This window comes from Cygnus olor, chromosome 9 (genome assembly GCF_009769625.2).
Source record: "Cygnus olor isolate bCygOlo1 chromosome 9, bCygOlo1.pri.v2, whole genome shotgun sequence".
Classification (NCBI taxonomy): domain Eukaryota; kingdom Metazoa; phylum Chordata; class Aves; order Anseriformes; family Anatidae; genus Cygnus; species Cygnus olor.
The window spans coordinates 554,987-568,439 of NC_049177.1; the positions used below are offsets into that span (position 1 = coordinate 554,987).

The following is a 13,453-nucleotide window of genomic DNA, read 5'->3' on the forward strand; positions in this document are numbered from 1 at the left end:
GAAAGGCACGACAGGGTCGAAAACACTGAGCAGCACCAAAATTTTGTTTGAATTCCTACAGTTTGTAATTTTGGCCTCAGCACTTCATTCATCCTATGTGAGTGTTTCAGCTAAGATGGACTCCGCAGTGAGCCATGCAGCCAGGCTCACAACACCTGGCTGCATGGGCGGGCACACACCATCGCAACAGACGCCCAGAACAAAAACAGGCTTCCCCCTGCAAAGAAAAGTCCAATTGTCCTACAGCCCAGCACAGTAATAGCACAAAAACATCCACAACAGCCCTCCATCTTCTGCTTTAAATGAAATAAAGGAAAGACCTTTATGAGGCTTTTAGGGAGACAGAGAAGAAGGGCAGAGCAGCTTTCCTCTCCCTCCTCTGACTGATGTCACAGTTCCTGTGGCCAAAACATGTTTGTTGCTAAGCAACTATGTATATATTACACCCTTCTGCTTCCATTTGGGATTTAACATATGCATTTTCACTTTCATCTCTGATGCATAGTTACATTTGTTTGCAGTGGGTGCCGGAGTGAATGGAAGCTGTCCAGTACGGGATATGCATAAGAACTGAAAGGCACACACAGTGATTTACCAATGTGCATCTTTGTTTCGCAGCACAGTTCAATGGGAAACCTACTGAGTGCCATTCACCAGTGGTTGGGCCAATTTTTTCGTTCAGGAGTGATGCTGGTTGCTATATAGCGGCTATTGGCTAAAGAAGTGCAGTCGTTATCAGATGTCACGAAGTAACATAGCCTGCAGATAGCCTGACTGGTAATTATTGCAGATGGATTCTTTCTACAATGATAAAAGAGGTCCGTTCTTTCATCTAGAGTTTTGCGTTTTATGCATAAATCCACTTTTTCCTACACCTCTTCCACTTACTTGGCAGGCAATGAAAAAAATCACCTTTTCCTTTTGAATTGCGTACAGATGACCCAAATCAGTGGCACACATCGCTTGCATTTTCCTATGAATCAAATCTAAAAAGAAATGAAAAGAGGGTAAGGAGAAAAAGAAGGCAGGATGTGAGAGTTCATTTATATTATAAACACTCTGTAATAAAAGAAAAAAATCAGTTTTATAAACCACATGTCTATTACCCTGTAATGAAATTATAAGAGAATGCTATTAGTCATGTCTGTACGTTTATTCACATTGTGAGTTCAATAACTAAATTAGGAGATCTGACATGGAGTTTACTAAACAAAAATCCATGCTATAACAAAAAAAAAAAAAAGAAAAAGAACAGGATATTGCTAGCTTCCTTTTGGGTTTAGCATTGTCTCCATTAATAAGCATTAAAGAATAAAACACTGGAGGAATTCTTGCAGTCTAGATGATTTGGGTTTTGTTATGCTTTTCAGTTTAGCTTAATTTCCCACTGGAAGCTTCCCTCTAAGTGCAGGCCTAGGATTATTATCGCAAGGATAACAAATATCTTCAGCTCAGTTTGCTGCTTTCTGCTACTTTCTCCTCCCTGAAACCCCAGACAGGAGAGGGAACACAGAGAGGGGGAAGGGCAGCCTTTTAGAGGGTGGCCACAGTGGGTACACAACTTTGAGGAAAAACTGACATTTTTTTTCTTTCCCCTGAAGCTCAAGAAAAATGAGCTTATGAAAAGGGATATTGTATGAAAGCAACTTGCCCATTCTCATATACATTGATTCAGGGCAGTTCAGATTCACAGCTGAAAGAAAAACTTTGCTCTGCGTGTGCATTGGCACAGTGAGTTAGGGTATGGTAACTCTCGTGGCCTCTTCCTCCACAGAAGAGGAATAATTCAGTCAGCGGTATTTGATGAGCTGGCCCCTTTTGCTCTGGGAGTTTCGTGCACCTCGGGACCACATCAGGGCCATGGGAGGGTGTGTGCTGAGCCCCTGGTGGGAGCACCGGCCCCAAATCCCCACACGGGGAGCTCCCGCTGCACTGCTGGACCGGAGAACAGCAGGTTCAGCTTTCAGCAAGAATCAGGCCCAGCAGTTAAAAACAAGATTTTCTTTATAACAGCCATAATCAATTTAAAGCAACAACCAATCGTCCTGCACCTTTAAACTGGCCTTAGTCAAGGACCAGCTGCTGTCTGAACACTGCCTTCAAGCAGGACAGGATGCATTTGGCACTTCCCTACTGATCTCAGTGACACATACACAGCTATTCAGCTGGCAGAATCTGTGACTTATGGAGGTTCACCTCGAGCTCACACTTGCACAAGTTAAACTGCTACCAGGAGCCTCAGAGATGCACATGCTCACCCTGCCACCGCGCACACAATTTGAAATTCACTGCACAGCCAAAGGACTGACAGCAACTTCACATTTAACTTTTGATCTCTGGATATTTTGCCACCCTTCAAAAAGCACCGCTTTTCTAATTCACATTCCCAGGGCATTTGAGTCTACCCAATATTAAAAGAATGTGGCTTAGAGGATGGTTTATGATAATAGATATATCTATATTTCTGCCACAATCTCTAAGATGATCAGTAGACCATTTATTAAAATATACTCTTGATCTCATTTTTTCATTCCTGAATCTTGTTTAAAATACAATAAACAAGTAACTGAAGTCTCTCATATGATTCTGTGGTTATTTTTTAGCCAGCTGAGCTGTGTCTTAGGAAGCAAATTAAGTTGGTATCCACAGTGACATAACCAGCTCACAAGAACAGCATCTTTGGTCGGCAGCTGAAGCAGCTACCCCAGGGTGATTCTAGAGACATCAAAAACTACCACCCATGCTTAGTGAACATGTTCCCCCTCTTCTCCAAATTAGCACATCACCTCCTAATAAAATACAACAGTAACATTTATAGAACTGATACTATACTGGTACTATATCTTCCATTTCAGAAGTCATCCTGAAGTGTTCAGCTGAAGAAATGATTTTCCATTGTTTTCCCGCAGAGTCTACATTTGGAGAATATTATGGAAAACTGAAGCTAACACAGATGCACACATTCCAGGGATTCAAGAAATGTCCTGCCGCTGCAAGTCTGACCAAGGCAAGGAACCTTTGTGGACCATCCAGGAAGCTTATGAATTTTGTTGCTAAGTTCAAACAGCTCTAAAATACATAAGGAAATGAGATCCCATGGTATTTATACAAATTCCCATGTCAGACATAAATGAATACCTTTGTCTACTGTTCAACAAAAAAACAAACTTCCATGAATGTTTCCCAAATGTAAAAGTGGTTATATCATTAAAGTGCTAAATCTGGCAAAAAGTACATGAAATATCTATACGGAAACGGGGGGGGGGGGGGGACAGAATGTTGCACTGTATTTTTGTTCTATCTGTGGTTAACTTCATTTATATATTATATATTTTATATAAATATATGTAAGATAGTCACATACAATTAATAATCATACTATTCTAATATTAGTTGTAATTCAGCAAATATGCAGAATAGTTTTTTGTTGTATTGTGCTTAACTCTAAAAAAAAACATTCCCAACAATTCATCCTGCCTTTAGGAAAATATTCATGAAGCAAAACTGGCAATAGAAAAATAATTATTTGAAAAACATTATATGAGGTGAGTTGTTGCTTCCCTACTGGATGCCAGTTTAAATTGAGCTAATTTGTTTTACCAGTAGCTTAAGAAAACCCCAGCACAGCAGCATGACAATTATATCCAGGTGCAAGAACTTAATTCAACAAATTCTAGGTGGATCCTTCCAGTCAGCTCTGTGGGCCCCATCCTCAGCTGTGGCTGAGAACAGATGCCCTTGAAAAAACTCTGTAATCATGATCCATTCAATCTTTGAATAGTGAAGCTGAAATGTCTGAAAAAAATAAAAAAAAATAGAGATAGAGAGCTAATATTTCTATATCCAGAATGTGAATTGAAACATGACAAAAAACATTTGAGGTAAGTAAATCCAAGTAAAAGTTTAGATGCTTTTTAGTACAATTATTACATTATACATTTAAAACAATAGCTTGTCTGCAAGATATAAGAGTTTCACCAGTTCTCTAAGGTTTAGAAATGACACCTGAAAAAATCATAATCCTAAATCTCGTGTTTCTAATTTGAAGTCTATATTAATAAAGGGAATCAAATTGTAGTTTGCTGTTTTAATTGGTCTATGTTTCAACATAAAAGTTAAAACATTATCTTGAAAGGCAAGAATTTAGGGAAGAATTACAGATAAACGAACACTTTTTTAGGTATAAATTGTAATAAAAAGTTTAGATTTGTACAAGTTTTTGATCTTTTGGAGCCACACAAGTGTAGTAATTAAGCTCCATTTTTCCCCCACAATCTGCAGTAAGGTTCTAACGGTGTTTCTGACTCAGGCAAACCTACATTGATTTCAAATGAAGATACTTCTATAATCCTTTGTTCGCATATCGTTACATATGTTGAATCTAAGAAATAACTTATGTCTAGATGCAACCAAAAGCATCACATGATTATTTGGTAATTTCTGAAATACAGATGCGTACATTTGTTGTATTTGTTTAACCAGTTTGTGCACAATGTACAGTTACAGGCAATTATTAGGCTATCAGGACCAACAATTAAAGTTCATAAATGAATTTGTATCTACACATTGTGTATATGTATGCACGCTTAAATGGATAAAGATTGTTTTTCATGACATTTGTTAGGAACTTAGCCCCAATTTGTTACCATCGTGTTATTGTCATAACTTTTGTATTCCAATTTTTGAGTAATATTGCAAAAAGATTTTCCCTCCTACAATTTTACATTCAGGAGTTTACTAAACACATTCCAAATATGCGCCATTTTATGTTATTATGAACTTCAACTTTAACTAACACTAATTAGAGGTGTACCAGATGACTCTGATTAAACTAGTGGGTAGTGCTTATTTAGATTTAATGTGAGCAATCTGGACATTTTGAAAAACAGCCAAGCTGGGCTCAAATAAAAACCTGCCAAAAATCCGAAGTCTGAATTCAGCCAGGCATGTAAGACTGGTTCCCATGAATATTAAAAATAAAATTAAAATCAGTTGGAAGTCTTGGTTTCCTTCAAACAAGAGAACATCCTTCCTATACCCTAAAGAAATATTTCTGCCTTATACATACAGCCCTTTCAAAGCCACCTCTCAGCACCCAAAACAAGATGAGGAAGATGAACCAACAAGGTAGTGTTTGTATCAGCTCTTATGTCACTGGATACTGGTTTGTTGGTGAGGGTGGAGTAAAATAGGAAGAGGGCAGCTGCCATTTGAAACACGTTTTCCAAGACTGTCATCCAGAAATCAAGAGACGTGTTTTTCACTAGCTTTTAATTTAAAACACACTTTACAGAGACATATTTTATTCATCTGAACCTTTGAACATCTGATGTAAGGTGAGACTTAGGAATCAAATATAGTGGGGGCTCAGTTTTCTGGTGGTGTAAGATGACATAACCACTTCAGATAACGGACTTGTGGCTGCTTATACCCACATTTGGATTTTATAGATTTCCCCCACACACTACCATTTGTTCACTTGTGATGCATGTTTTCTATTTACACTGGTGTTAGCTTGGACAGAAAAATCAGAATCTTACCCAGTGTGAGATACTGTATCTTAATAAGACCCCAAGTAGAGTTAAATCCATCAATATGGATAAGTAAGCAACATTCAGGTCTCGGGTCAAAATTCAAATGGAATCATCTCTTTTTTTTTTTTCCACACATATCTCCAGATGCCATGGTTTGAAAGAGAACATTAAAGACTTAATGAAATGGCTACTTTTACACTGTCTATTGCTGCATAGTGCAAAACTCCCCTAGGTGAGCTTATTTTCGAAAGTTAAATTTCCTTAAATCAAGATGTTCAGAGAATGGTAAGGACAGTATAGATGTTAACCCAAACTACCCTGCATATTAAGGTTTGCTAAAGTGAAAGTGTGCTTTGTAAGGCCAAAGGGTCAAATATTTAAGATGTTTAAGATGTCTAACTCCTGTTAGGAACAACCAGATTACGGGGTTTCTGGAATACTTTCCCTAAACTACATTGTTTGAAAAAAATCATGTTCTTAATTTAGTTTTTTGAAAGTTACTGGATTTTTTTAATATATATTTTTTTAAAGAAATTGTTCCCCTAAACAAAAGGTAGGGTCTTGCTTCATTAAATATGAAACTAAAAAGATTGTGCATGTTTTATGCAAAACATGTTGGCTTCCTGGAGACTCACCACCACTAAACCTGTTGGTTCTGTATGCAAAAGCCACCCCAAAACTGTACAGATATGGGTGTCTTTTTTCATCTGCACTATTGTTTTACAAAGTAAAATTGGCCAAAAAGGTTTGAATTTGAGCTTCTCAAAAACTCATGCTTATAAGTTCTAATTCTGGTTTGAAAATTCACTTGCAAAATAAGAATATTTAACAATAAACTGTAACATACCTAAAGTAGATTTCTTCAAAAATAATCATAGAATGTGCAGGCTTTCTTTTTCACATATCAGCCTGTTGAAAAAAGTGTTTTGGAAATAAAAAAGAAAAATGACTAACATTAATGTATGATTAGAAGAGAACTCACTATGTTTTTCTGATCAACTGCTAAAATAATTTTAGCATTGTTTAACAGTACATTTTCTTCAGTGCTGTTTATTTTAAGCTTCCAACACTTCCTAATATCTGTTTTTTGCTTATATTTCACAATGGATAATTACATCTATAATTGTTATTGGTCATTGGTCATTAATTTATTTCAGAGTATATACCTCTGTGGGCAGCAATTACTGCACAGCCTTCAAAAAGATATTAACAAAATGAGAACGGAAAATACATTAATTACTGTAAATGTTCTACTGGTTTCTCCCTGGAAAAAGCAAGCATTGAGATTAAGATCACACTTTGTCCACAGACAATGTCATGTAGCGAAATAAGAAAAATAATTTTACATGACCAGGAATGCGGACTTTTCCTGGCAGTTCCAAGTTTCATTTTAAAAGCTTACAATAATGTTCATGAATCAAAATTAAATATATATATTTCATTGAGTCATATTTCTAATACTTTCAGTAAAACGCCTTTTATGTCAAAGTGCTGTAAAAGTGAGAATTTTTAAACACTTCTTGTGTGCTTAGATTCAGTTTTGTATTTGCAGATTTGAATCATATGTGTTTGTGCACCCACCACTACTGAATCCATCCATGTATATTTTCACCTACAACAAGTGAAAGCAGCTTGAAGGTTAGCCAACAATATGGGCATCTGTAGGACATTTTCTACAGGTAGAGGTCTTTGGTGAAAGCTATATATCTACATATCCTACAGGGAAAGTCCTGTTTGCCTGAACACAGTAAAAACAGATTCCAGACAGAACTTCCCAGTGAACACTAAAATATGATGAAAAAATCATTTGCATTTGCTATGTGAAGCTTTGCTATCACATAGCTTGTTGTTCAGAGTTAGCTGCTTTTAAAAGGGTCAGGGCAGGTTTTGGAGAAAGAAAAAAAAACTAAGGTGATTACAATTTCTGACTCATTCTTAAATGGAAGATCTAGACTATCAATACAAGAAGACAGGGAATATATTTTCCCCTAAGATGCTATGATGGTTATGCTTCCATTTCTTCAGGAACACTGTCTGAAATAGCATGTTAGAGAAACCCTGATTTAAATCTGAGCCTCTCCAAGACAAACACATTTACAAGCCACAATCTAAAGATGTATTTTTTTCTTCAAGAGCAAGAAATGACATGAACTGCAAGGCAGACACTTCTGTGCCACCAGTGCCCTGCACATGCTCATTGTTTATAGCCTAGTGCACTGACTTGCATGCTCATAACCTATGAGGCAAAAACTCTGCCTACTGAAAATGTGTGAATATGCATGGTAAGAAAGAGTGCCAAGAGGGAAAACATTTTCAGAGATTTGACTATAAAATTCTCCAGGCTTCCCCAGTGTCCTGGTTTCAGTTAGGACAGAGTTAATTTTCCTCCTAGTGGCTGGCAGGGTGCTATGTTTTGGATTAGAATGAGAAGAGCGCTGATAACATGCTGATGTTTTAATTGTTGTAGAGCAGTGCTTACACCAAGCCAAGGACTTTTCAGCTTCTCGCTCTGTCCTGCTAGCGAGCAGGCTAGGGATGCAGCAGGAGCTGGGAGGGGACAGACCCAGGACAGCTGACCCAAACTGGTCAAAGGGGTATTCCATACCATCTGACATCATGCTGAACAATATATAGGGGTGGCTAGCTGGGGTGTGGGTGGGGCCAGCTGCTCGGGGATAGGCTGGGCATCGGTCAACGGGTGGTGAGCAATTGCATTGTGCATCACTTATTTTGTACACATTATTACTATTAATACTATTATTATTATTATTGTTATTATTTTTCCTGTCTTAATAAACTGTCTTTATCTCAACTCACAGACTTCACTTTCCTGTTTCTCTCCCCCATCCCAGAGAGGGAGGGGGGAGGGTGAGCGAATGGCTGGGTGGTGTTTGGCTGCCAGCTGGGCTAAACCACAACAGTCCACCCAGGAAGATATTTTATTTGAAATTGTCTTGGGGAGGTGGGAAGGAGCACAGAGACAAAAAAGGCAGAGGGCGACTTTGAATCTACAACACCCAAATGAAAGCTACAGTCATTCCAGATTTACATCCATGGGACTACACAGAAACTGGATGTGTGAATGTCTGTGGAAAATAGGCAAAGAAAGCCTAATGATTGCTGACATAGATATGCAGGATTTATCTGAACAGAGATTTGCCCATGTAGTTTTCGAAGTATATACCCAGCTCTGTATGAGACACCACTGAATGAACTAAACTAAAAAAAAAAATTTCCCATATGGCAAAAAAAAAAAAATACTACATGGATGTCTGACTAGCCATTGTGACTTCCTTAATGCCCTTAAATTCATAAATTCGCTACTTAACTGTAACTGAGATAGATCAAAAATTTAACTTCATACTAAGAGTCCAAGTTCCCTTCAAACTGAGCAGATTAAGCACCATCCACTGGTGTCCTTTCTGACAGCTCCACACTTGAGTGGATCATATTGACTGAACATCACAGGCTAGACAAATTCTTAGCTTTTGAAATAACTTCAGCTCAGTTTTTAAGCTCTGACATTGCAGTCAAAACTCAGCTGAAATGATTTACAGTGAAATTAAACATGAAAACATCATTAAAATAACTGTGATAAGGTTAAGACCTAATGCACGCATGCTTTCTAAAGGCAGCCACAGATGTAAGCACTTTGGTCTGGGTGCCCAGTCAGTACAGAAACAGAACCATGTACACTGTGCTTATGCAGCACGTATGAGTTGCAGGCTTTCAATATTTTATAAAATATTCCCTTTCTTCAGCTTGACTTTGTTTACCATTTTCACAATTATTCATGCACTATCTGTTGATGTTTTATTTTAAATGTAAAGCTCCACTATTTTTTCTGTGCCATTTCTTCGAGTAACATTGCAAGAGAGATAATCAGTATTTTGATTTTTAGAGTACAGTATAGACAATAAAATCAGTCTATTTATTAGGAGTGATAGCACAGTATTGATTGCAAAAAGGCTTTTTTATTTTTCATGAAAAAAGAAAATATTTCCCTAACAAACGTTTTCTTCCAAACAAATGTTTATCAAAATGTGAATGAAACACTAAATTCTGCTATAATCACACATGTCCAGCCACCTGGTTTATGATCAAGGCAACCAGTAAAATAACACTAATTCAGATATAGTTTTAATGGTCCAAAATCCTTTTAAAATATATAATTGGCCTCAAGATACTCATCTCTTCTCAGAAAGATTACTCAAAAAGCAAGAGCTTTTAATACACATATACTGTCAGAAATTATCTTTTCACTAATATCTCAACAATACCTTGGCTTATATCCTATGCATCTGGTGAAAATATGTCCTTTCTCCCATTATTCTTTGTCAAAAGTCCAGTTCTTTGTATATCATTATCAAGGAGGAATGACGAGATTTAGAAATAAATTGCTTCTTCCTTCCTTCTACCTCAAATCTTTGCCCGTTTTCAATAGGTAAAGCAGAACATCCTGGAACACTCATGGATATTGTCAGCTGGAAAAATCTGTAATAATAATAAAATGCTAACTTCTTGCATGCATTCTTCATCAAAGGATTTCACGGGTGGTGTCATCCTTCCCACTTCCTCTAACAGAGGAACCAAGATGTGGATATGGTAAAGATGACATGCTTACAGGTCTACATCAATGTACAATAGCTGAGAATCTCAGGTACCCTTTAACTTTTCTAACTAAAAGCATAACTCAGAATCATCAAACAACAATGAGTGCTAAGACAAGCTCCGCACATATAAAACTTGAGCTAATTATCACAGAGGAAATGACTGAAGTCAGGGAAGGCTCTCCTGGAGAAAGAGAGCATCTTCCATGAGGTTCTTTTAATGAGTGATGAAGATGAGGACCAGCCCTGATCTACCCTCAGTGTGAGGAAGACAGATGACAGCTCACTACAACTCTCCCAGAAATACTGACAGATGTTTTCTGACTCCACAAGTAGTCTCCAGCTCATTGGACAGACTTTCTAAAATCCCTGTCTTTTCTAGCAGTTGATGTTTTGCAGGTCTCTTCAGATTTCCATAGCCGAATCTAAGCACCAGACCTTTCAACATTAATATCACAGTAACATTTAAGGACCCCACACAATGATAGGCAGTATTTTAATTTTGCATTTTTATACTCTTCTCTGTGCTATGGAAGACTTGGAAAATACCTGAAAAATTATCCTAAATCTGCTTCCTTCCTGATCAAACTAAGAAGTATTGCATAATCTTTCCCCACTTCTCAGCATACATTTTCCCCTTCGAGTTCCTTCAATGGCTTCCCCTTCACCTTTTGTATCGTATTCCAGTATTTCATCTTCACTTCAAGGCACTGCACTCTACCAGTCCTTCCTGTGTGTCAACCCTCCTTTCCTCATAGTAAATCTCCCGCTGGCTGTGCTCTTCTCATACTGCTCTTCCTAATGCTTCTTCATAACCTCCTTTCATGATTTCTCTTAAATGCTGCCACTTTTACACAGAAAATCTGTTCCAGTTCTTAAGCACCAACTACTCCTTTTCACTGAATTATTTCTATAAAAGATATCATTTTCAAAGCTTAAGGGAAAAAAAAAAAAGAAGATTAAATGTAGAAAAATAGGGTGGGGTTTTTTGTATGCATGTTTGTGAGAACTGGGCTTGATAGGCAGTTGAAAACAAATATGGAACTACTGAACTTATGAAATAAGCTGAAAATGAAAGACAAAGAATGAATGTCAGGATGATATTTCAGGAAAAGTAACCAATAACTGGGGGGGAGGCGGTGAACACGACTGCATTACTAATATGGCAGTCCAAGATAAAGTAATGCAATTAAGATAAAGTAATATGTGTTGTGAAAAATGTGTTTGCTCCATATATAAAACAGCTGGTTCTGAGCTAGTGACTTTCATATAGACATCACAACTAGGAATTATTATATTTCCATGAAAATATCAGCTTGATAATGGTTTTAAAGGTCATTCTAATGTTGGAAATAATTAAGAATGGGACTGGAAAAAAAAATAAACATACTATTTTACTGTACAAACCCATGCTTCTACACTTTGTAAACCATGTTTGTTTCTAAGTCCCACACTTCAAGAAGTGTCTTTAGACTAGGAAATATTCAGAGAAAGGCAGTGAAGATGAATGGATTCCATACAAGGAAAGACTGAGTAGGCTAAGACAATTCACCCTGGAAAAGGGATCACTTAAGGGGGGAAAAAAAACAATGGAGGTCCGCAAAACCATGAGTGACCAAGACAACAGTGCAGAGACTCATTGCTCATTGCCTCCTTCAATACAGGAAATAAGGGCCGTCAAGGGAAGCTAGCTGATCCAAGTTCAAAACAAACAAGCTGTTCTTCATTCATATGTAGCAGAATTTTGTAAATCCTTGCCAAAAAAAAAAAAAAAAAAAAATGTAACAAACAAAACTTTACTGGGTTCAAGGACAGGCTCAATAAGAATTTGAGAAAAAAGAGCTAGGGAGTGTTAGTAAATGGACAAGCCACAGTAGGATCAGAGTCAGAATAGCTAGAGACTAGAATACTCAGCAGAAAGATTTTAGTCATTTGCCTCATTCATACTGTATGATCTTCCTTCAACATCTAATTCTGGCCACCGTTGGAAAAAGAATAAAGCTAGACAAGCCCTCTGCCTGAACTACTGGAGTTGTTCTTAGGAAATAATTTCTGAGCATTATAACAAAAATACACAGGACAGTTCATGTTTCTGAGCAATGTCATCTCTTGAAAAAGTGTAATCACAAGAGGAGAGAGGGTGATGCTTCATTGGGCTGTGCTATGATCCAAGGGCAACTAAGATTTTAATAGCAGGAGGCAAACACAGGATATAAGTCGGTTTAGAGGTAATCTCACATGTACAAGACTGCTTATCTAAACCATTTCTGTATGTTAGATCCAATTTGGGTTTTACACAGTTTAAGGCTGACTGGCACTCTTTCAATTTTATAATGGATTATGCCTGGGCTCATTCAGAAACACACTGAATCTAGGTGAACAATCCCTTGGCTCTGAGGGGAAGCTGAAGGGCTGTGAGCCTGTTTACCCCATGTCCTCAAACATACCCTGGAGACTGCAGCGTAACGAGATGCTGTCAATCACCTCTTTGAAAATCTCAGCCAATAAACAAATATAGGTCTCTTATCAACAGCCATGTCACTTCTCCATGTTCTGTTTGCCACTTAAGTGAACAAGTACCATCTCCTTTCTTGTCTCATACAGCAGCAGGGCACCCTGTCAGGGATTAATAAAGAATAATCCAGTGATAAATTATAGGCAGAAAATCTGGAACAGATTTCATGAGATGAAACTTTGGCTAGCATACAGCACTCACAACACTTAGAACATCTTCTGTGTCAATGATTAACACTTTGCTGAGCATTCTGAATACATAGGATATTTCATATGCAATCACTGACCTTAACGAGAGCAAAGGTAAGATTTTCCAATCTTAGGGAGAAAAAAAAATGATCAAGAAGCTTTCAACCATAACAATATCCTGGAGTCAACACATGGACTCTGTAGAAGCAGGACTTCCTGCAAAAAATTGCTTGTGAAAAGTTTCAAAATACCACCAGCTGCAAACTTATATCCCTTCTTGACACACTACCCATACTTAGAGAAGTCTTGAAATGGGTGTTACTGTGCGTAGACAAACACATCCAAGCATAATCCACACTCCAGTAAGTTAGGGGAACAGACCTGCAGTGCTAAAGGAGGTGCTAACTGGAAGCGGTTCCAATATGACATATTGCAGCAACCTCTGAATGTCTTGCAGAACACACAGGTGATCCTTATGGCTTTTTCCTAGGCTTGTGCAAAGCATCCCAGAAACCCTTACTACTTATACAGGGAATGCAATATGAACTTATACAAAAAACGCTAGAATGAGGTGCTAAACAAGAATGGAATTAACTATGAGGAATC

The 13,453-nt window shown here is 37.7% G+C and overlaps 1 long non-coding RNA gene across 1 annotated transcript in view; it reads right to left on the bottom strand.

Moving 5' to 3' along the window:
• Positions 1-13,453, bottom strand: part of LOC121074950 — a 49,570-nt gene that overhangs the window by 1,595 nt on the left and 34,522 nt on the right. The window contains exon 2 of the long non-coding RNA XR_005822648.1: positions 913-986. This is a non-coding gene — a long non-coding RNA (uncharacterized LOC121074950). The remainder of the gene's footprint in view (positions 1-912; positions 987-13,453) is intronic.